A 25,579-nucleotide genomic window follows, 5' to 3' on the forward strand; every position below is an offset into this window, starting at 1 on the left:
GCAAATATTGCCTATTGGAAAACTCATTCCAGCTCTTTCAATAACCACATAGTGTGAAAGGGGAAAGAAATGTCATGATCTGATCCGGTGGAAATGTCATAAAATAGGCCTACCTGATTTAGTTGTTATCCCTGGCGCAGATAGCCTATAGCGATGTCTGTCCAGGGCCCAGCATATTTCATACAATGTTGCAAGTTTGCTAGAGTGAGCTTCAGGCCACACCCTAGTTAATGGTTGATACAATGTTTCTAGTTCCTTGCAGACAGGCCATGCACAGCCAATGTCATTTATAGGATATTTATTTTGATCAGGATATTTTCTACCTGCAGGCGTTTATTTGTTGGCTTTGTGTAGGCAATTTTTACGTAGTTGGCAATATAAGTTACTTTTAGAATTTTGATTAACCACATGATAATGATTTTGAGATGCGAAAACTTTATTATAAATGAAATTAAACAGTTCCACATAAATGTGCATATAAAAGTCATAACTGGCACGCAGATCGGTAGATAAATTGGCACTACAAATGGAAAAGGTTGCCGACCTCTTGTGTAGCGTAACAGCAGAATCTGCAAAGGCCAACAGGAGGAAGAGGGCCAGGAACAGTTTTTATTTTTTTCTTCTGGTTAGGCTATCCTGATCTCTGGCTCCCTCGAGTCATTTGTCTTAATTATTTAATCACAGAGTGCTTAAAGCAGGGATCATCAACTAGATTCAGCCGCGGGCTGATTTAGAATTATTTTCTAAAGCGGATGGCCGAGGGGCGGAACATAATTACAAATAATTTGTAGACTGCAAATTGACAGGAAGAAGCCCAAACAGATATAATATTTTACTAAAACATAATAATTTCAAACTTTGCTTACATTTGTATATGATCACGTATCTCTCTATTATGCGTGTAAATACTTGAACAGATTTCCCAAATGAAAATCACTTGGAGCTGATTTCATTTTGTATTAATTTTTTGAAAACTTTGGGGGCCTAATAAAACCACTCGCGGGGAAATTCGGCCTATGGGCCGCCAGTTGGGGAACCCTGGCGTCAGACAAGCTCATTAGCCTACATATAGTTGATTTTATTAATGCACATAGGGAAAAAATACACGTTTAAAAATGTTGACCAATCGAGCAGACGACTCTCAGTTAACTAAGTTATTTTTTGTTGTTGTCAGTAGTATTAGTAGGCTTTGCAACAGACTGTTAACACCAGCAGTCCTGCACTCAGCTTTTACACCCATAGAGAGGATTAGAGAGCACACTTATCTCTCCACAGCTGAGTTATAAAAGAGATTAGATTTATCATTGGTGAGGAGCAGTTGTTGTTTACTTCATGGCTTTGGGTCCAGACCCATCAATGCAGAATTGAACAGTCTCAGCAAGAGTTCTTGTTGGCCAAAAGACCCAATGGGATGTCATCCTACTATACTCTTCATACTGCGTTTAGACAGACAGCCCAATTCTGGTTTTTTTCTCCTCTCTCCACTAATTAGTCTTTTGACCAATCAGATCACCTCTGAAAAAGTTCTGATGTGAAATGGTGGTATCATGGTGGTCTCCATGATGAAGTATTCATGCAGTTTTCTGACTAGTCTGTTTTCACTCAGAGGAAAACAGAAGATTGTGCTCATTCTAGACAAAGCCTAGAGAGCAAATGAGCAATACAGCCTCTGTTAGTAATAATACCACCTGCTATATGTTGAGTACAGTGCTGAAAGTTCATTGTCTTTACCGAAGAGAGACCTCTACTTTGTTACTTGATATTGTTTCCCATAGCAGCTATGATGAGTATGAATCAGCCAGAGTATGAATGATGCATGTCTATCATACTCTAGTCAGCCATCCAGCAATATGAAAGTGGAATTCCAGAGGTTTGACTGCTGCTGAACTCAAGCTGCTATGTCATTAATGCCTGGCAGCTGGTACCTCCACCACAGGGGGGCCCCAGCATCTGACTGAGTTACAGCAGCTCTGAACACTACTGTAATCCTTCTGGGGGCCCCAGCATCTGACTGAGTTACGGCAGCTCTGAACACTACTGTAATCCTTCTGGGGGCCCCAGCATCTGAGTTACAGCAGCTCTGAACACTACTGTAATCCTTCTGGGGGCCCCAGCATCTGACGGATATAGGGAGAGCGAGAGATGGAGGTATAGGGAATGATAGGCGGAAGATAAGTGCTATTAAAAAAAGGAAAATAATAATAATTCGCAAGCCTCCTGAGTGGCGCAGTGTTCTTAGGCACTGCACTGCAGTGCTAACTGTGCAACTAGAGATCCTGGTTCGAGTCCAGGCTGTGAATGGGAGACACATTTGGACCAGCGTCGTCCGGTTTAGCGGAGGGTTTGGCCGGCAGGGATGTTCTTGTCCCATCGCGCTCTAGCGACTCATGTGGCTGGCCGGGCGACAGGTGCACGGTGTTTCCTCCGACACATTGGTGTGGCTGGCTTCTGGGTTAAGAGGGCATTGTCAAGAAGCAGTGCGGCTCGGCTGGGTTGTGTTTTGGAGGACGCACGGCTCTCAAACTTCGCCTCTCCGGAGTCTGTACAGGAGTTGCAGCGATGGGACAAGACTGTAACTACCAATTCGATACCACGAAATTGGGGAGAAAAAGGGGTAAAAAATGTAATTTAAATAATTTAGACGCACAAAAAAATGTAGGCAACGGGGATCTTGATCCAGGAGGAGACCGAATGTCTCTGTTGTAACCAAGAATCTTGAACTTGACATCTTAGCTAGGAAGTTAGCAAACCAAATGCATAGCTGGAGCCCTGAGTTGGATATCATTTATTTGACACATCTTAGATTTATTTAGTTATACTTATGAGCAGTGGCGTAGCATGCAACCTCACACCTTAAGTCTTGAAGTAGCTCAACTGATATGGAATTAGTTGATCCCAAGTGTGCAGAATGAAAGGCAGTGTCTCCTATTTGCTCTCCCTAAATCATTGTGATGTTTTTGTTCTGGACGACTGCTATCTGCAGTTCTGTGTTGTATCTGCTCTCTGATGCTGTTGTGGCCCTAGTGCTGATGGTTGTGTTGATGACAGGCCTGAGATGCTGCTCAATAAACTCTGTCAGGTGTATCAAACTCTGTCAGTTTTCCTTTATGGCATGTCAGTCCAAAGCGCACAGGGAACTTTTATTTGCATGACTAATAAAAATGTTTTTTCTCATGACCCTCTCTTGTCCCTCTGCAGCAGACATATGGTGAGCAATATGTTTGGAACATCGAATCGCAATGAAATTACTGTATCGAATCGCAATACATATAGAATTGTTTAAATCTCAATACATATCGGCACCAAAGTATCATGGTATTGTATCGTGAGGTCTCTGGCAATTCCCAGCTCTACATACGTCCCCTCTAGTTCAACAGATGTTTCCATTCATGGCATTGAGAGCAGATTTGAGGTACTGAGGAAGCATGGCTGAGAGGGGCCGAGGAAGCATGGCTGAGAGGGAATGAGAGACTCATTTAATTATGGTCTGTGGCCCTCCTCACTGGGAGGGCAGGACTAATCATTTAGGATCTCTCGCTTGGATGTCGGTGGAGTTATGGGATGGCTGCTTTCAGTGCCTTATATAGCAGAGAGTGTGTGTGTGTGTGTGCGGACACTGTTTGATTTCCAACAATTAGCCATAGCTAAATTGTTGCTGCCACACCCCAAAAAGACATGTATTAATTATTTTTGTTAAAGTAATTTTCGTGATGGAAAAACACTTTCAGTATGAGCTTCAATGAATAAAACCACACAAATTTTGTAGAAAAGACAATTGACTTATATATTTTTTAAATAATATAATCTTTGATAATAAAAGCTAAGACGATGAAACCATTAAATTAGGAATTTAGGAGTACTTTTGGCATGGCTGGATTACTGACCGGGCACGCAGGACACATGCCCAGGGCTCCCAATGGGGTCCTCATTGATTTTATGTTTGAGCAGAACACGGAATAAGCCATGGCAAAATGCGTAGAATTGCAGGAAATTAGCTGTCACACTGCAACGTTTTCTGTCTACTCCATGGAAAAATGTGTAGAATTACAGAAAATGTTGCTTTACAATTGCTAAAGTCTCTCAGGTCCATGGAAAATGTGTAGAATTGCAGGAAAGTAACCCCTTTTTGGTCCAGAAAATAAATGTTTATTGCTAATAGCACCTGCCTGATGATAATACGGTCTAGTACCATGTAGAGGCTACAGTAAAAGAGTGTGTTATTGGGCTCGTTTCTGGGGGGATTATAGATGGTGTCATCTGATTATCATTCACCTCGGTGAACATGCTTTCTAACAAGTCACCGGAAATTACCTTTTCAGTCCTTCAAAAAATATTGGCGGCATGCCCCTACCTTCCGCGACCTTTGCCACCGCGCATAAAAAAATATGTAGGGGGAAACACTGCATAGCCATGATTAAACATTGTCTCTACACAGGGCCCTGCTGACCCCCTAAGAGGAGCAATAGCAACAGCTGCTCCACAGATGTCCTGGAACACGCTAAAAACCACAATGTGGCCCAAATGGCTCCCTATTCCCTACATAGTGCACTACTGTTGCCCAGGGCCCATAGGGCTCTGGTCAAAGGTAGTGCCCTATATAGGGAATAGGGAGCCATGTAGATTATGAAAGAAGAGCTGGCCAACCACAAGAAAAAGAGAGCAATAGCATGGGCCTTGACTCATGCTGGAGGCATTTGCATGCCCCTCCGTCACCTTAGGGTCAATGCCGTGTGTGTCATCCACAGTCACTCTGATCTGTGAGAGTAAAAAGGGTATAGGAAATCCTGAGGGTTCAGGAATGCACCAATAAAATGACTTCATTGTGTTTTGGGGTACACTGTTCTTTCACTAGATTCAGCGCTATCCTGAGAGAAGCTTCTGTGATGTAGTGGATTAAATCACGTTCATGAAATCGAAATGGCTACCTAGGTGAAATCTACTACACTGAACAAAAATATAAACACAACATGTAAAGTGTTGGTCCCATGTTTCATGAGCTGAAATAAAAGATCCCCGAAATGTTCCATATGTACAAAAAGCTTATTTCTCTCATTTTGTGCAGAAATGTGTTTACATCCCTGTTAGTGAGCATTTCTCCTTTGCCAAGATAATCCATCCACCTGACAGTTGTGGCATATCAAGAAGATGATTAAACAGCATGATCATTACACAGGTGCACCATGTGCTGGGGACCATAAAAAGCCACTCAAAAATGTGCAGTTTTGTCACACAACACAATGCCACAGATGTCTCAAGTTTTGAGGGAGTGTGCAGTTGGCATGCTGTCTCGCGGAATGTCCACCAGAGCTGTTGCCGGAGAATTGAATGTTCATTTCTCTACCATAAGCCACCTCCGTTGTTTTAGAGCATTTGGCAGTACGTCCAACTGGCCTCACAACCGCAGATTTTGTAAGATGGTTTTAGTTTCAGATTGATGGTTATCTAGGCTTACTGTAGATGAGCAATCCTATCTCGAATGGGAAGGAATCTTGTGCTGGAATTCTCAGAATGTATTCTCAGTGTGTTGGTCTCTGTGGGTCCTGTTCATTGATCTCTCCTACTGCTGAATTCTCTGAGGTACTGAGCTATGAAGAGCTTGTTTCTCCTGCTGCTGAGAGGTGTATGGGTAGCTGGTGTAGGGTTGGGCGATATATTGAATTAATTTGAATTAATGTTTTTGCGCGATATTCCTATGTCAAGAATCTCGTTTATTTTCTTCTGTGTTTATGTCTGCTTGTTCTGTCTTCTTTTTGGTATTGTGTTCTTCACTCCTTCTGTGCTGTACGTCTTCCCATTTACACCAGAGATGCTCATGTCTCCGCAATGGGATTTGTTGTCCCAAAAGTGGGATGGCAGGCGACACTTAGGTCCAAAATAATCCCAAAGAAATGCAATGGGCGTATTTTGGACACATTTTTGGCAAGAGTGAAACCTCTCGCTTCGCCTCTACCTCTGTTTACAAACACACACACACCCCAAGCCCCTCCTCCTGCCACTACCAACAACAAAGATGAGAGATTACTTCTTCGTCTCTGACAAGCGGTTTCAACTCGCTATTTGCATTTGAGGTTTGGTCCAACAGAATTAGTCATATGGACACTGAAACACATTGAGACATTATTTCACTGTAATAGAGGAAATTAACCTTTCTAACGATATCCCTTTTGTGTGTCTCAGCTCCTCAAATTGCACTCAGAACAGACACTACTAAAATGGGAGTATCAATGAACATTGATTCTGGAAAATGAATGTTCAGTTTGTCGTGTGAGGAACTGCAGTACCGCTTGCAGCATTGTAGCCAAGGACTCTTATACTAGCTGTCTACTGGGTTTATATAAATGTGCAATAAGCACAAAACACAATTATATAAGGAATTGCCAATTTTCTCACTCAGAGGAATAAGGTAGGCCACTTGATTTCAACATCTGAACTAAGTAGACAGGCTAGCATGCTGTTTAAACAGTTAGAGACGGACAGAAGGGTGTGGTCATAACAATTCAAATGTTCTACCTGGTTAGCTAGCAAATAGATCCAAATTGGCTGAACTTGAAATATAAAGATTAGCTGGCTACTCACTAGCATGTTTATTTTCTATAATGCCTGCTACAAGAAGCAGGTAAACTATTTGGATGAAATAAGTCAATAATTAGTTGGTCTTATGGTTGTGGAAAGCAACCAGCAGTGGATGTAGCTGGTCGACATCCTGCTCCTGTGTTCTGTGCCTATTGAAGTGCAGAACTTGCAGTTTTCTCAACTGCCATTCCTCACAAGGATGCATAGTCGAGTTCACTTTTGGATCATTTCTGTTTTGTTTGAAGGATACAATATTCTTTCTTACAGGCTTCGTTGTCTTTTTTAATTTATTTAACCTTTGCAAGTCAGTTAAGAACAAATTCTTATTTTCAATGACGGCCTTGGAACGGGGCAGAACGACAGATTTGTACCTTGTCAGCTCAGGGATTTGAACTCAGAACCTTTCGGTTACTGGCCCAATGCTCTAACCACTAGGCTACCCTGCCGCCCGAGTTATATGGTTAATATATTCTCGTCTCTTCACTCCACATGAGTTTGGCAAAGCAAGACTATGGTTGATATTACGCAGGTGGGTAAGTAGTGAGAGGTGGTAGGCCCAGACAATGAGTCTTTTGGCCACATGTGAATCTCTCCCCTGCATTTACTAAGACGCACATTCCATTGGCCCCACTTAGCTAATTACATAGCTGGGCCTGCTGTGATGCATGGGGGAAGGTGGCCGAAGACTGCAGGAATGCATCTCAAATATTGGGCTCTGGTCAAAAGCAGTGCACCATATAGGGAATAGGCTGCCATTTGGGACGCATCCCAGACAATTAGTGGGCGGCAGTGAGCACTGAGTAGCAACACTCTGGGGCAGGGAAATACCAGGGACCTCAAAATACTTAGGTGCCAATATATGAATTGCGATTCTCACGATTCTGTATGTATTGCGATTCGATACCTTGATTTTATTGCGATTCGATGTTCCAAACATATTGCTTACCAAATGTATTCACAAAGGAGTGTGAATACTTTCTGAAGGCACTGTAAGTCTATATAACAGTCATTGTTAGAATCTTAAAGGATGTTATATTTTAAAACCAAATCTCTTTTTGATGTAAATGACACCTTTTGTGATTTCATGTTTTTGAGAAACTTACCGCAAATCACTTCCTCATCCTCGTTGTGTAGTATGGGGGCCTTGAAAAAACGAAGGTTCCCAAAACAGCCCAATACGTCCATTTAGAAATGGCAAAGCTCGCAGTATAGTGATGCAATTCTTTAGATGTTGTACACATGAAATTGTGTCAATCCAAACTTTATCCGCAAAGTTACTTTCCCTTTTGCATGACTTGAGCCATTTCCCCTATCCAGCTGTTCCATTCTCTGTGTAGCCTGCTGCTACAGGTAACTGCCAAAATAAAGGAAATGCCAACATAGTGTCTTTATAGGGCGTTGGCCCACCACGAGCCGCCAGACAAGCTTCAATATGCTTTGGCATAGATAATACAATTGTTTGGAACTTCCTGTGTGGAAGCACCCCCATGCTTTCAATATACTTTGTATCCCTTATTTACTGAAGTTTTTCCTTTATTTTGGCAGTTACATGTAGAATGGACCGAGGTATCGCTTGATTTTTGTTGCGGATAAAGTTTGGAATAACATTTTCCCCATTCCTTCTCCCAACACTAGGGCCTGCTCCCCTCCTTCTCCCAACAGTTGAAGGTGTCGTGCCCAGTTGATCACCACGATAATTGCTTCAAATGAACCTAAACTATACCAACAAGAATTTCACATGTATAACAACAGATGAAATAAATTAAGTAAAGTATGATGGGGAGAAGGGGTGAGTTGATGAGCGAAGGGATGTGAACAATGCATTTTTTAAATGTTGTTATAAAAAGGAGCTGGTTCCTCGAGGCCCAGCAGTTCTGGTGTTAATCAGACTGTTGTTGAAATGAATGGGAGTGGTCAGGGAATAGTGTTAAATTGGGATACCATCGAGTGCAGCTTTATTAAAAAGCCATTTTCACCGCTGGCCGGTATGTTTCCCATGGCACCACATTGTCTGCAGGGCCCTCAGTCTGTTCACCTTGCTGTATGAAAAACTGTGGAAATAGTTGGTACATGTAGCTCAACAATGGAGTCACATCTTGTGCGTTGTTACTCCACAGATTGCAGTGGTGATATGGCCCTGTGTGCCCCACCTCTACACCCCTCCAGGGAATGAGGTGGTGTGTTTTTCACCAAACATTACCTTACACTTTCTGAAAGCAGGATTTGGTTCAATGTAGTAAAATCAGCTAGTACCGTAAGCTGTACCAAGGTAGAGACATTTCTGTAGACTTCATCAGGGTGGAGTTTTGAACGCTGTATCAAGCACAATTTAGTTTATGTCCAAAGCTCTGGGGCTTTAGAATACAGAATGACAGGAATGCAGGTATCTTTCATGTAGTACAGATGCAGGAAATTAATTTGACCATTTTCTCACGGTTTGAAAATAATCCTGCAGCAACAGGAAATGTGGATTATAATTAATGGCAATTTTTGTGGGGGTTGATATATTTTTAGTTACAGCAAATCACGTCTGACATTTTAAAGTGGAAATTACAAACTTTAGAAACCTTTTTTAAACCTTAAATACGCTACAAGTTTGAATTTCCCGCAACAGGAAATTCAAATGAAATTAACATCCCACATCTGTACATAAGGTTCTTCTCTCTCTCTGTAAGTCTTATTCCACATTCACAACATTTATTTAGCTGGAGGCTGACATCTGAGCTGATCAGTTCATTATTACCTCATTCTCTCCTTTTCCAGGTATTCATAGCCTTTAGTAAGTGAGAATAACATGCTGGCTGTGATGGCTCTTGCTGATTTTCAGAAATGGAACCCTATTCCCTATAGTCTGTTGTGCACTACTTTATTAGCCAGAAGAGGTAGTGCACTATAAAGTAAAATGGGGTGCCATTTCATAAGCAGCCATGGTTAGTTGTACAGTATGTGGAGGGGTCTGATTAGGTTGCTGGAGTACACTACATCCCATCTGACAAGCAGGACCATTTCATGTCCTCCTCACTATATTGACGTTGGTGCTCTTTCCCACCGTTTCTTTCCTGCTGTGACTGGGCTTCTTGTCAGCTGACTATCTTTTACTGCGTCTCAGAGAAGTTTCAGAAATGACTGATGTGCAGTAGATCCGTTACCAGAAGAAACCTAAAACCGACCCACCGGCCGCGCCTCTGGAAGTTATGTTTGAATTGAGCACGTTTGACTTAAACAATTGGGTTGTTGGTGCTCCAATTTAAGGTTGTTGGTGCTAGTGTTAAAATCCACACATCAGCAGTGTTTCAGGTTGTGGTGGCTAACCCCCAAAGGGTTAAAGGCTGAGGTGTACAATAGAAGGAATGATGAGTAAGTAGGTGACCAAACTCACAACATATCAGTTACTGTCCAGTGCGCCTTGTTATCTTTCAGCTGAATGCAGCAGTTTGATTTGACTTCCTCATACTCTTCCTCCTGAATTCGTTTCTTTGGTCCTCGTGCTATCCTTGAAAACTGACATTTGAGTATGATCTTGTGTTATATGAAATCACTGTCATGATCTTATGTGTTTCTTCTTTTCAACTTATGCTGTCTTGTGGTGACTGAGGCTTGATTCCTATTAAGTAATGCTCATTCATTTAACCAGTCATAATGTTCTGATGGTTAGCTGATGGATAATTATCCGACATGTTGAGCAGTGTGTTCATTCTCAAGCACTGCCTATTAAAGAATGGCATATGGCCTACTGCAAATATCAGGGCCAATAAATATCTAGTTGTGAGCATTCTATTTCATAGTAGCATCTCTATGGGATAATACTGCTGTAGTTTAGTGAAACTGCTGACTCAGTGCATTTGGAAAATAGTCAGACCCCTTGACTTTTTCCACATTTTGTTACGTTACAGCCTTATTCTAAAATTGATCAAATAAAATCCTCATCAATTTACACACAATACCCTATAACAACAAAAAAAAACAGCTTTTTTGAAATGTATGCCAATTTATTAAATAAAAAAACATACCTTAGTTACTTAAGTATTCAGACCCTTTGCTATGAGACTCAAAATTGAGCTCAGATGCATTCTGTTTCCATTGATCATCTTTGAGATGTTTCTGCAACTTGATTGGAGTCCACCTGTGGTAAATTTAATTGATTGGACATGATTTGGAAAGGCACACACCTGTCTATATAAGGTCCAACAATTGACAGTGCATGTCAGAGCAAAAACCAAGCCAAGAGGTCGGAGGAATTGTCCGTAGAGCTCTGAGACAGGATTTTCTCAAGGCACAGATCTGGGGAAGGGTAACAAAAAACGTCTGCAGCATTGAAGGTCCTCAAGAACACAGTGGCCTCCATCATTTTTAAATGGAAGAAGTTTGGAATCACCAAGACTCCTAGAGCTGGCCACCCGGCCAAACTGAGCAATCGGCGGAGAAGTGCCTTGGTCAGGGAGGTGACCAAGATCCAGATGGTCACTGACAGAGCTCCAGAGTTCCTCTATGGAGATGGGAGAACCTTCCAAAAGGACAACCATCTCTGCAGAACTCCACCAATCAGGCCTTTATGGTCGAGTGGCCAGACGGAAGCCACTCCTCAGTAAAAGGCACATGACAGCCCACTTGGAATTGCCAAAAGGCACCTAAGGGACTCTCAGACCATGAGAAAGAAGATTCTCTGGTCTGATGAAACCAAGATTGAACTCTTTGGCCTGAATGCCAAACGTCACGTCTGGAGGAAACCTGGCACCACCCCTAGGGTGAAGCATGGTGGTGGCAGCATCATGCTGTGGGGATTTTTTTCAGCGGCAGGGACTGGGAGACTAGTCAGGATCGAGGTGAAAGATGAAAGCAGCAAAGTGCAGAGATCCTTGATGAAAACCTGCTCCAGAGCGATCAGGACCTGAGACTGGGACGAAGGTTCACCTTCCAACAGGACAATGACCCTAAGCATAGAGTCAAGACAACGCAGGAGTGGTATTGGGACAAGTCTCAATATCCTTGAGTGGCCCAGCCAGAATGCGGACTTGAACCTGATTGAACATCTCTGGAGAGACCTGACAATAGCTGTGCAGCGATGCTCGCAATCCAACCTGACGAAGCTTGAGAGGTTCTGCAGAGAAGAATGGGAGAAACTCCCCAAATACAGTTGTGCCGAACTTGTAGCGTCATACCCAAGAAGACTCAAGGTTGTAATAAAGTACTGAGTAAAGGGTTTGAATACTTATGTAAATGTGATATTTAAGTTTTTATTTTTTTGCAAAGATGTCTAAACAAGTTTTTTCTTTCTCATTAAGGGGGTATTGTGTGTACAGTCGTGGCCAAAAGTTTTGAAAATGACGAATATTAATTTCCACAAAGTTTGCTGCTTCAGTGTCTAGATATTTTTGTCAGATGTTACTATGGAATACTGAAGTATAATTACAATCATTTCATAAGTGTCAAAGGCTTTTATTGACAATTACATGAAGTTGATGCAAAGAGTCAATATTTGCAGTGTTGACCCTTCTTTTCAAGACCTCTGCAATCCTCCCTGGCATGCTGTCAATTAACTTCTGGGCCACATCCTGACTGATGGCAGCCCATTCTTGCATAATCAATGCTTGGATTTTGTCAGAATTTGTGGGTTTTTGTTTGTCCACCCGCCTCTTGAGGATTGACCACAAGTTCTCAATGGGATTAAGGTCTGGGGAGTTTCCTGGTCATGGACCCAAAATATCGATGTTTTGTTCCCCGAGCCACTTGGTTATCACTTTTGCCTTATGGCAAGGTGCTCCATCATGCTGGAAAAGGCATTGTTCGTCACCAAACTGTTTCTGGATGGTTGGGAGAAGATGCTCTCGGAGGATGTGTTGGTACCATTCTTTATTCATGGCTGTGTTCTTAGGCAAAATTGTAAGTGAGCCCACTCCCTTGGCTTAGAAGCAACCCCATACATGAATGGTCTCGGGATGCTTTACTGTTGGCATGACACAGGACTGATGGTAGCGCTCACCTTGTCTTGTCCGGATAAGCTTTTTTCCGGATGCCCCAAACAATCGGATAAGGGGATTCATCAGAAAAAAATGACTTTACCCCAGTCCTCAGCAGTCCAATCCCTATACCTTTTGCAGAATATCAGTCTGTCCCTGATGTTTTTCCTGGAGAGAAATGGCTTCTTTGCTGCCCTTCTTGACACCAGGCCATCCTCCAAAAGTCTTCCCCTCACTGTGCGTGCAGATGCACTCACATCTGCCTGCTGCCATACCTGAGCAAGCTCGGTACTGGTGGTGCCCCGATCCCGCAGCTGAATCAACTTTAGGAGACGGTCCTGGCGCTTGCTGGACTTTCTTGGGCGCCCTGAAGCCTTCTTCACAACAATTGAACCACTCTCCTTGAAGTTCTTGATGATCTGATAAATGGTTGATTTAGGTGCAATCTTATATCCTTGCCTGTGAAGCCCTTTTTGTGCAAAGCAATGATGACGGCACGTGTTTCCTTGCAGGTAACCATGGTTGACAGAGGACGAACAATGATTCCAAGCACCACCCTCCTTTTGAAGCTTCCAGTCTGTTATTTGAACTCAATCAGCATGACAGAGGGATCTCCAGCCTTGTCCTCGTCAACACTCACACCTGTGTTAACGAGAGAATCACTGACATGTCAGCTGGTCCTTTTGTGGCAGGGCTGAAATACAGTGGAAATGTTTTTGGGGTATTCAGTTCATTTTCATGGCAAAGAGGGACTTTGCAATTAATTGCAATTCATCTGATCACTCCTCATAACATTCTGGAGTATATGCAAATTGCCATTATACAAACTGAGGCAGCAGACTTTGAAAATGTATATTTGTGTCATTCTCAAAACTTTTGGCCACAACTGTAGATTGAGGGGGAAAAACAATTTCATCCATTTTTTTAAGTTTGTAACAAAACAAAATGTGGGAGAGTCAAGGGGTCTGAATACTTTCCAAATGCACCGTATGTGGGATACATTAATCTGTTATCTCTGTTCACATTAGCTCTTGAATTCTCTTGTTTTTTCAGTTGTGAATATCTACAGATATCCTAGGCTGCTTGACCCGCAGCGATAAGGTAAGACTCAATGTGCTCGAGATTATGGAGATTGTTTTTGAAATCCACTGCTCCTACTGTTAACCAAAGCTTCAGAAACATGGTTCATACCTTTATATGGCTTCGGCCAACGCCTTTCATTAAATGGCGTCTCCATCTCCACACATTTGCAAAGAATCTACTTAGAAGGATAGTTGTCTTATGTTTCCAGACTTGTAAAGCCACAAAGTGGCATATATTATTGTTCATATCATAGTGGTGTTCGTGAGTGTTGTTTAAACACCACATGACATCCGTACCTTTAATCCCGTCACCGTTGGTGGCCCCAGGAGTGTCACGTTTGCATAGTCAGAGGGTAGTTGGACAAAGAATGGCCCAAACATTGCCTGGTTGCTGAGGAGACCTGTGGAAGTGGAGCGTAAAAGAGTGAGTGGAAAGAGTTAACAGAGCATAGCAGGAAGACAGTCCAGATCTCTCTATCTCTCTTTACTGCTCTCTCCCTCGCTCTCCCTCCCTTTCTCTCTCTGTATGTTCCTCTCTCTCTGTCTCTCTGTCTCTCTGTTTCTCTCTGTTTCTCTCTCTCTCTCTGTTTCTCTCTTTCTCTGCACACACACCCACCCACCCACCCTCACCCATGTTCTCCACTAGTGCTCAGTGATATTCACTGTGTAGCTGCAGAGTTCCTCTCTGTGATGTGCGGGACATCCTGTCCGTCCTGCTAGCTGACTGTGGTAATAGTTTGGTCCTGCTAGCTGACTTTGGTAATAGTTTGGTCCTGCTAGCTGACTTTGGTAATAGTTTGGACCTGCTAGCTGACTGTGGTAATAGTTTGGACCTGCTAGCTGACTGTGGTAATAGTTTGCACCTGCTAGCTGACTGTGGTAATAGTTTGGACCTGCTAGCTGACTGTGGTAATAGTTTGGACCTGCTAGCTGACTGTGGTAATAGTTTGGACCTGCTAGCTGACTGTGGTAATAGTTTGGTCCTGCTAGCTGACTTTGGTAATAGTTTGGTCCTGCTAGCTGACTGTGGTAATAGTTTGGTCCTGCTAGCTGACTGTGGTAATAGTTTGGACCTGCTAGCTGACTGTGGTAATAGTTTGCACCTGCTAGCTGACTGTGGTAATAGTTTGGACCTGCTAGCTGACTGTGGTAATAGTTTGGACCTGCTAGCTGACTGTGGTAATAGTTTGGACCTGCTAGCTGACTGTGGTAATAGTTTGGTCCTGCTAGCTGACTGTGGTAATAGTTTGGTCCTGCTAGCTGACTGTGGTAATAGTTTGGACCTGCTAGCTGACTGTGGTAATAGTTTGGACCTGCTAGCTGACTGTGGTAATAGTTTGGACCTGCTAGCTGACTGTGGTAATAGTCAGCAGCCAGCCTCCACTCCAGATGCCTCCACACACACTAGGAGGAGAGGAGAGCTGTGTAGCTGAGGCTGTGGACCACAGCCCTGCTTGTGTGTACCTGTGTTTCTCCATGGCTGTGGGTGCTGTACTTCAATGCTGACTCTGCAACTGGTTTCACAGAGCAATTAACTCTCTCTGGATGTATGGTGCTCACAGTGTTCGGCTTCTCGATGCGACTTGATTCTGAAATGAGTTGGAGGAGCTGTGGGTATCTGAGTTTTTCTGAGATGAACGAAGTCCTAGGGTTCTATGACAGATTTAATTTGGAACCTTATTCAAGGCTTTGCTTCGCTGGCGAGCTAAATTGTATTTTTACGGAGATATAAGCTTAGTTTAGAAGTAGCACGAGGATTAAGTGGTTCTAGACATGTATAGCCAAATGATCTATATTACACCTCAAGTTTTCCCCACTGTGTGTCGTTAATACCATCTCCACAGCAGTAGTTGCTGTGTTGTGTGGGTCATTAGCATTGTGGCTGGTGGTCTGAGTGAGAAAGGGAAAGAGAGGGGAAACTAGGGAAGTATAAATATGTTGGCTGTCATCAGAATGCTGCTGAGTGTCCTATCCTCTGGGTACCAATAAAGGACATGTTCACTTGGTGCTCACTAATGGATCTCAATGACCTCATCTCTATGTACTAAAGTCCTGCTGATGTTTTGTCATGGCTCTCTGTGGTGTCCACTCCTGTCATGGTCAATCAGTGCAGCACTAAGGCCACCAGCTCTCAGGGCTAATGGATCTCAATGACCTTCTCATCTCTATGTACTAAAGTCCTGCTGATGTTTTGTCATGGCTCTCTGTGGTGTCCACTCCTGTCATGGTCAATCAGTGCAGCACCAAGGCCACCAGCTCTCAGGGCTAATGGATCTCTGATTGAACTATCACCATAGTAGAATCAGCTCTTTTGTGGTTAAGAAAACATTCTAGAAAACTGTAGTGACAGTAGTTTCTTCATTTATGCATTAATTTACACACACACATTCAGTTGCCTTCATTTCCTCAGTTTATAGATCTGGAAGATGAGTTTATCATCTTGAGAAGGAATGCTCAGTAAAAAAAAAAACCTCTTGAGAGATGAGCCAATTGTGTGGTGAGACTGGACTCAGATGAGTGGCCATCTTTCCTGTTTGGTTTTGCCTGAGTTCGTAGATAAGTAATCAAAGTTGTGCCTTGGATATCTTCCAATTCTGGCTGTGTGAGATGTTTATTGGTGCTCAGCGACAGCATAATCACTATGGCAAATATCTGACTGGGGTGATTTGTGAAGGTTGTTTTCAATCTCGATGAAGACTGTGCTGTTGCTTGGGTTGTGCCTGCCCTAGCTTTCACATTTGAAGCTATTGTACTATCAGCTAAGTGTCTATTTAATACATTTTTTATCATTTGTCATTTAGCAGACACTCTTATCCAGTGGGACTTACAGTAATGAGTGCATACATTTTTAATACTTTTTTCTGTACTAGTCCCCCGTGGGAATCGAACCAACAACCCTGGCTTTGCAAGCACCATGCCCTACCAACTGAGCCACACGAGACTGTTACACTACTAAGAATTCCGTTGTACCTCTTTTGTGCATTTGGTCCCCTTGCGATGAATAAAAAGCCTAGTTTGTACGATGCTTTGGGATCATTTCATTACTTCTCAATTAGGCAGAAGTAATTTACTTTCATGGTGATATTCAATGTTGGAAGCATATGTTCTGGCTTATTTCCACAGCCAGGAGAAATGTATATCCTAATAGCTTTTTACAGCTGGTTTGTGTTACACTGTTTGTTGCACTCAATTTGTAAAAACAGATCCATATATTATAATTACTTACATATGGATAATTGCCTACATATGGGACATTAGTTGAACAAGGGAAATTAGTTGTAATTTTCATATTTAGAGCTCTAACCTCTCCTGAGGGAAGGCAGTGGTTTCCTACTCAATCAAATGGTGGTTTCCATAAGTTTTCCAGGATGCTAGGTCGAAAGCTCAGATCATTAGCAGCTCAGGTCTGAAAGCTAATTTCCTGCAATTCTATCCATTTTGCTATGGGGTTTGGTTCTGTGTATTTATATGCTGTATTCTTGACGTAGCTCATTCTAATAGTTCTACTACTGTACATTGTATTTTAGTTACACTGTTGATACACACCACATACTTTTATACTGTATTCTTGACATAGCTCACTCTAATATATCTACTACTGTACATATCATTCTTATTATATCTTGTGTAGATTTATCCAGAGTAGATTGCATTTGGATTTTACAGTGCTATTTGGGTTGTTAATTGAATTTCTTTGACATTTCTTTAATTTCACTTTTTGGATTATGTTTGTTTTGTTGCTAGGTATTACTGCACTGTTGAGAGCTAGAAACACAAGCATTTTGTGGCACCTGCGATAACATCGGCAAATCTGTGTACCCGACCAATAAACATTGATTTGATTTTAGAAAAAATACAGGTTAAGACCATGTAATAATTCCATGTGGAGCATCGGCAAATCAACACATTAATTGGGCCAGCGCTGTTGCTGATTTTACAGGATTAACATTGAAAACACGACTAGCGGTCGCAAAATCGTGTAATAGTGGTTGTAGATCATTTGAAAAAGGTTTAAATGAATTATATTACAGGAAAACAGTTGTGTTTGAGTAGTTAGCTGATATTTTTTATGGCAAACTTTCTTTACTGCTACCATTCACTACGTAATTTTTCTTCCGCCGCTGGTCCAATGAATTTATTTACACTATATATACAAAAGTATGTGGACACCCCTTCAAATAAGTGGATTCGGCTAGTTCAGCCACACAGGTTGCTGACAGGTGTATTGGCAGTAGAATGGCCTTACTGAAGAGCTCAGTGACTTTAAACATGGCACCGTCATAGGATTCTACTTTTCCAGCAAGTCAGTTCATCCAATTTCTGCCCTGCTAGAGCTGCCCCAGGCAACTGTAAGTGCTGTTATTGTGAAGTGGAAACGTCTAGGAGCAACATCGGCTCAGCCACAAAGTGGTAGTCCACACAAGCTCACAGAACGGGACCGCCGAGTGCTGAAGCGCGTAGGATGTGAAAATAATCTGTCCTCTGTTGCAACATTCAGTACCGCGTTTCAAACTGCCTCTGGAAGCAACGTCAGCACAAGAACTGTTCGTCGGGAGCTTCATGAAATGGGTTTCCATGGCTGAGCAGCCGCACACAAGCCTAAGATCACCATGCGCAATGCCAAGCATCGGCTGGGGTAGCGTAAAGCTTGCTGCCATTGAACTCTGGAGCAGTGGCAGTCCGATGGACAAATCTGGGTTTGGCGGATGCCAGGACAATGCTTCCTGCCCCAAATGCATAGTGCCAACTGTAAAGTTTGGTGGAGGAATAATGGTCTGGGACTGTTTTTCATGGTTCAGGCCCCTTAGTTCCAGTGAAGGGAAATCTTCATGCTACAGCGTACAATGACATTCTAGATGATTCTGTGCTTCCAACTTTGTGGCAACCATTTGGGGAAGTCCCTTTAATGTTTAAGCATGACAATGCCCAGTGCACAAAGCAAGGTCCATACAGAAATGGTTTGTCGATCGGTGTGGAAGAACTTTTCTGGCCTGCACAGAGCTCTGACTTCAACCCCATCGAACACCTTAGGGATGAATTGGAACGCTTACTGTGAGCCAGGCCTAATCACCAAACATCAGTGCCCGACCTCAATGCACTTGTGGCTGGAAGCAAGTCCCCGCAGCAATGTTCCAACATCTAGTGGAAAGCCTTCCCAGAAGCAGCAAAGGGGGGATCAACTCCATATTAATGCCCATGATTTTGGAATGAGATATTCAACGTGCAGGTGTCCACATACTTTTGGTCATGTAGTGTATTTTTCGTTCTCTTAACTTTTATCGTCAACCTTGCCAGGGTAGAGATCGTCTCTTGCCAAGAAGATCAATTGAGTTTTGCAGTGTAGAGCCCTTTAAGCACTTTTTAAGAGCCCTTAATGGTATTTGCAGTGAGTACCATGCCAGACTGAAATAGATCAGGAAGGTTAAGGAGGGTCATTTCAAGGCTGACCTGACAGAAGAGTGAGAGGTTAAGCTACTGCCAAGACTGTCCTCTCTGAAAGTAAGACAGGATCTTCACTCTTTTTTTGAATGCAGATGTTTATTTTTAGTGAGAATTTATGACACTACCAGCAACATGAAACAACATAAAAACCTACTAAATGTAATGACAATGAATATATCCAACAGTGTTGGGCTGGAGCAGACTGTTAGTTGGTGGTTGCTTATTTTTCACTTGGTTGATGTCATTTAACTACCTACAAAAATGCTATGTTTATCTGTCTTCTCTCTTCTACTATGAACAGTGTTGCCATAGCTTTATTCAATGGCTGAGAAACCAACACGTTTCTGGGCAGACATCACATTCAATTCCCATGGACTCTGTTGATGTGAAAATATTTAGTGAACAACATGGCGTCATTGAATTGCCTGTCTAAGCCGCCCTCAATTCATAAAATACCAGTTGTTGGAAAATGGTAAGAGACAAGGTCACATGTTGTGGGACTGAAGCTAACGGCTTTGAGCCGTTGTGTGTTGAGGTTTACATGATGTGGTTAGGCTATTAAGTGTTTCCTAAAAGAGATCAATTACATGCTCAGTAAATAAGTGATGTCGTGCTGTTGACAGGTTTCACATTTTTCAGAGGGGTGCAAGGAACTGAAGTGTTTGCCAGAATGTTCCATCTTTCATTATTCTTCTCTAGTATTAATCCAATGAATCAACTGTTCAAATCAGGAAGCAAAAGTCAATAGCTCTGTACATTTTCCAAGGGAATGTAGTTATGTGTTCATGTGGCTTTAACTATCAGAAGGTTGTCTGAGTATTGCTCTGAAGTGAAACCATGAGCTTTATGCCTGATGAGGACTCTGGGGGGGGGGGCTGTGTAGCTGCAGGCCTCTGGCTCACACAGTCATGATCACACTGTCACGCTCTCACACTCACACACAGCTGTCTTCTTGCTAGTGGTTTTCAATTCACTGGTATGGCTGTTGGGTGGGTCTGGGTTAGAGGCCACTAGGCCAATGCCCTTGCTGCAGCTGGCTGGCACTGGAACAGTCGTTTGTCACCTTCCAGGCACTCCCATGCCATCAGGGCCATTGTGCTTTCCACAGGGCATCACAGTCAACTTGTATAGCCTGGGCAGAAACCCAGTGGCCTGTACCTGCACCTGTCAGGACTGGGAAGCAAGCCAAGCAGAGAGACGTCTTCTGGAGCTGAAGCCTTTCGGAACTGGAGTTTGAAACTGGAATGTGTCCTGTGTGTTCTCATTCCAGCTAGCAGCTGCAGTGATGAGGCTTGAGAGGAATCATGAGTAGGAGGATTATGTGTAACTACAGTTGAAGTCGGAAGTTTACATACAGCTTAGCCAAATACATTTAAACCTAGTTTTTTACAATTCCTGACATTTAATCCTATAAAAAATTCCCTGTCTTAGGTCAGTTAGGATCACCACTTTATTTTAAGTATGTGAAATGTCAGAATAATTGTAGAGAATGCTTTACTTCAGTTTTTATTTCTTTCATCACATTCCCAGTGGGTCAGACGTTTACATACACTCAATTAATATTTGGAGCATTGCCTTTAAATTGTTTAACTTGGGTCAAACATTTCGGGTAGCCTTCCACAAGCTTCCGTCAATAAGTTGGGTGAACTTTGGCCCGTTCCTCCTGACAGAGCTGATGTAACTGAGTCAGGTTTGTAGGCCTCCTTGCTCGCACACGCTTATTCAGTTCTGGCCACAAATCTTCTATAGGATTGAGGTCAGGGCTTTGTGATGGCCACTCCAATACCTTGACTTTGTTGTCCTTAAGCCATTTTGCCACTACTTTGGAAGTATGCTTGGGGTCATTGTCCATTTGGAAGACCCATTTGAGACCAAGCTTTAACTTCCTGACTGATGTCTTGAGATGTTGCTTCAGTATATCCACATAATTGTCCTCCCTCATGATGCCATCTATTTTGTGAAGTGCACCAGTCCCTCCTGCAGAAAAGCACCCCCACAACATGATCCCCACACCCCCGTGCTTCACAGTTGGGATGGTGTTCTTCAGCTTGCAAACCTCTCCCGTTTTCCTCCAAACATAACAATGGTCATTATGGCCAAACAGTTCTATTTTTGTTTCATCAGACCAGAGGACATTTCTCCAAAAAGTACGATCTTTCTCCCCATGTGCAGTTGCAAACCGTAGTCTGACTTTTATGGCGGTTTTGGAGAAGTGGCTTCTTCCTTGCTGAGCGGTCTTTCAGGTTATGTCGATACAGGACTCGTTTTACTGTGGATATAGATACTTTTGTTCCGTTTTCCTCCAGCATCTTCACAAGGTCCTTTGCTGTTGTTCTTGGATTGATTAGCATTTTTCGCACCAAATTACGTTAATCTCTAGGAGACAGAACGAGTCTCCTTCCTGAGCGGTATGACGGCTGCGTGGTCCCATGGTGTTTATACTTGCGTACTATTGTTTGTACAGATGAACGTGGTAGGGTCTCACAGTACTGTGACCAGCCACTATCCAAACGTGCTACTTTTTTTCAGCCAGAGCCTGCAAAGCCACGATTCAGCTTTTTGCCGCCTTCTGAGAGCCCATGGGAGCCGTAGGAAGTGTCACGTAACAGCAGAGATCCCCTGTAATGGATAGAGATAATCAAGAAGGGCAAGAAATGGTCAGACAGGGCACTTCCTGTAAGGAATCTTCTCAGGTTTTGGCCTGCCAAATGAGTTCTGTTATACTCAGACACCATTCAAACAGTTTTAGAAACTTTGGAGTGTTTTCTATCCAAAGCTAATAATTATATGCATATTCTAGTTTCTGGGCAGGAGTAATAATCAGATTAAATCGGGTACGTTTTTTATCCGGCCGTGAAAATACTGCCCCCTAGCCATAACAGGTTAACATGATTTCTTAATGACTACCTCATCGCTGTACCCCACACAAAAAATGATCCGTAAGGTTCCTCAGTCGCAGTGAATTTCAAACACCGATTCAACCACAAAGACCAGGGAGGTTTTCAAATGCCTTCACCTTTCAGCACTACAATAACCTTTAACACAAGGCCAAATCTACACTGGAGTTGCTTACCAAGAAGACGGTGAATGTTCCTGAGTGGCTGAGTTACAGTTTCTGAAAATCTATGGCAAGACCTGAAAAAGGATTGTCTAGCAATGATCAACAACTAGAGTTTGAAGAATTTTGAAAAGAATAATGGGAAAATGTTGAGCAATCCATGTGTGGAAAGCTCTTAGACTTACCCAGAACACTCACAGCTGTAATCGCTGCTTAACTTCTATGGGCTACATGGGACTGCGGGACACAGCCAGTGAAATATCAGGGTGGCAAATTCAAAAACAACAAAATGTCATAATTCAACTTTCTCAAACATACAACTATTTTACACAATTTTAAAGATACACTTCTCCTTGATGTAACCACATTGTCCGATTTCAAAAAGGCTTTACAGCGAAAGCAAAACATTAGGTTATGTTAGGAGAGTACATAGACAAAAATAATCACACAGCCATTTTCCAAGCAAGGACGTGTCAATAAAACCCAAAACACAGCTAAATGAAGCACTAACCTTTGACGATCTTCATCAGATGACACTCCTAGGACATTATGTTACACAATACATGTATGTTTTGTTTGATAAAGTTCATATTTATATCCAAAAACAGCATTTTACATTGGCGCGTGATGTTCAGAAAATATATTCCCACCAAAACTTCCGGTGAATGTGTACATCAATTTACAAAAATACTCATAAGTTGACAAAATATATAATTATTTAAAGAATTATAGATAGACTACTCCTGGATGCAACCGCTTTGTCCGATTTTACAATAGCTTTACGGAGAAAGCACATTTTTCAATATTCTGAGTACATTTGTTCGTGCGTTCAGAGCACTATCCAAAGGCATAACGCGCGAGCGCGGTACCAGAGACGAAAAGTCTAAATGTTCCATTACCGTACTTAGAAGCATGTCAAACTCTGTTTAAAATCAATCTTTATGGTATTTTTTACGTAAAATTGCGATAATATTCCAACTGGACAATAGCGTATTAATTCAAGGAGAAATAGAAGGAACAGCGTGCTCGTGTGACCGCGCATATCCAATCCCTTTGTTGCCAGGCAGTCCACTCAGAAACTGAGCTCCTATTATCTGCACAGTTACAGGAGAATGCTCAAACCACTTTCTGAAGGCTTTTGACAGCCAATAGGAAGTGCAACGTAACCCCACGAATACTGTAGTTTTGAAAGGGACTAGAAAGAACTACAATTCTCAGATCCTCCACTTCCTGGTTGACTTTTTCTCAGGTTTCTGCCTACCATATGAGTTCTGTTATACTCACAGACACCATTCAAACAGTTTTAGAAACTTTAGGGTGTTTTCTATCCAGATCTACTACTAATATGCATATTCTAGTTTCTGGGCCAGAGTAGTAACCTGTTTAAATTGGGTACGTTTTTTTTCCGGCTGTGAAAATACTTCCCCCTAGCCCAGACAGGTTAAGGTGCTTCTACAAAGTATTGACTCAGGGGTGTGAATACTTATGTAAATGAGAGATTTCTGTTTCAATGTCAAATTTGCTAACATTTCATTATGATGTATTGTGTGTAGATGGATGAGAGGGGAAAAAAGCTATTGAATCCATTTTGAATTCATGCTGTAAAACAACAAAATGTGGAATACCTCTATGGGTATGAATACGTTCTGAAGGCACTGTATTTCAGCCATTTTGATGGAATTGTAAGTGCACCTACAGCCTTGTAACGCCTACATCCCACCTACACTATTGTCTACAGAACAGACTGGTAGTTCTATTCTTTTGTGAGATCTTCCTGTAGGGAAGTCAGTGGTCGCATTTTTTTCAAAAGCAGATGTTCTTGAGCATCTCAGGAATCCCTCTGTTTGGAAGAGTGTCCAGGTTGCATCCCAAATGCACCCTATTCCCAATTTGTTGCACAACTTTTGACCAGAGCCCTATATCCCCTGGTCAAAAAGTAGTGCACTAAATCGGGATGGGGTGCTATTTGGGACACTACCCAAAGCAAGCTGTGTGTTCCAGGGAGATTGATGTGTGCTGTATGGAAATGTTTATGTTTATGCTTAGGCAGGCAGGCAGAGAGGCAGGCTTGACGAACACCCACCCAGAACCATAGTGAGGTCTGTATAATGACTCACTTCTGAGCTTGGCTCATCTAGTGCTTTAGCTCCTGCTGCCTCCAGCTGACATGGAGATATAGTGGAGTGTGAAGAGGATCTCACACAGGGCGAACCAGAAGAGGTGTGTGTGTGTGAGACTGTTTAGTTATCGACAGTGCTTGCTCACACAGCATGTTTCAGGAGGTCCAGGGGTGGTAAGTGCAAATGCTGCTGTCATGTCTGCTCTGACTCAGCCCTTCGTTGAGTGGCCGGTTCAGGAGCTGAGATTTATGCCTGATGCCTTTTACTTCCTGTTGTTGCTGTCCTTTCAAAAAGCTTTCACAACCTTCTTATGACTGCAGGGAAACAGTCTGGTGGAACAGAAACATGAAAACCATAACTGTTCTCTGTCCCTGAAAAGCCCCTCACAAGGGATTTTACCAGACGTGACTAGTAATCAGACTACATGTATGCAGTACTACATCATAAAACCCACAGTGATATCTGTGGTCTGATATCTGCACCTGACATCATAGGGGACTCCCTATTCCGGTTTCCCTGCATTGTAGCTGGGTTTGATCATGTTCCTCCTTGTGCATAATGTGCTAAATGTTGTGGGTGGAGAGTTGTGTGGGTGAGTGACCTCCTGGTTCTGTATAGGGGTTTGGTCTTGGAGAGAATGTGTCATTCAGTATCTGCAGGGTATATTCTACTCACTCACTGCTCCAAGCTGACTGCCTTGCCTTTTTGATGTGGTTCTACTGCCTCCGCTGAGATGAGAATCAGGGACTGTTGCGGTGTGGGTACATTGACTGTGTGTAGTTGTTCCCCCCCCTCTCTCTTTTTTATTTTGAAAATGTCAGGGCAAAGATTACTGCAAGCAGTTTATGTAACCATGGCAACCCATGACTGAACGGACATGTTGGAGATGTGGGCTGTCAGTAGCCATCAGGCTGCAGGTAGGAGCGAGAGGAGTAGAGGACTAGGGGTAGATTCCAATTATTTTGTTTTGGACCGGGAGAGGCTAAGCCGGTCCTAGATATGTGCCTGCAGGCAGGCAGCCTTGGCTCCATGGAGTGTCCAGAGACAGTGGGTTGTGAAGATGAGGGAGGCTGTAAACAATAAGTTGATAGATGAGGCTGGCGATGGCCTCGGTCTTGCTCCTTCTCTAGTTACCCTCCAGCAGGTCTGTCTGAGGTCAGAGGCTCCTCTCCTCTCTGGGTGAAACCTTACCTCTGTGTTTTATGCTGCTGCCTACTGACACAGATCTCCTGACCCCAACACACACACACACACACACACACACACACACACACACACACACACGTAATTCAGCGTCGCCCACTGTGTTTGTGTATTGGAGAGAATCCAGATGCCGTGCTAATGAGA

The 25,579-nt window shown here is 42.8% G+C and overlaps 1 protein-coding gene across 4 annotated transcripts in view; it reads left to right on the forward strand.

The window, feature by feature from the left end:
* The window catches only part of LOC106587616 (talin-2), a 130,352-nt gene that overhangs the window by 27,558 nt on the left and 77,215 nt on the right, over window positions 1-25,579 (forward strand). Inside the window, exon 2 of one of the 4 annotated variants that reach the window (XM_045709029.1) lies at window positions 13,584-13,631. The exons of the other annotated variants lie outside the window; for them this stretch is intronic. The gene's annotated coding sequence lies outside the window, so the exon portion shown is untranslated. The remainder of the gene's footprint in view (window positions 1-13,583; window positions 13,632-25,579) is intronic. 4 annotated transcript variants of the gene reach the window in all.

This window comes from Salmo salar, chromosome ssa26 (assembly GCF_905237065.1).
Source record: "Salmo salar chromosome ssa26, Ssal_v3.1, whole genome shotgun sequence".
NCBI lineage: Eukaryota > Metazoa > Chordata > Actinopteri > Salmoniformes > Salmonidae > Salmo > Salmo salar.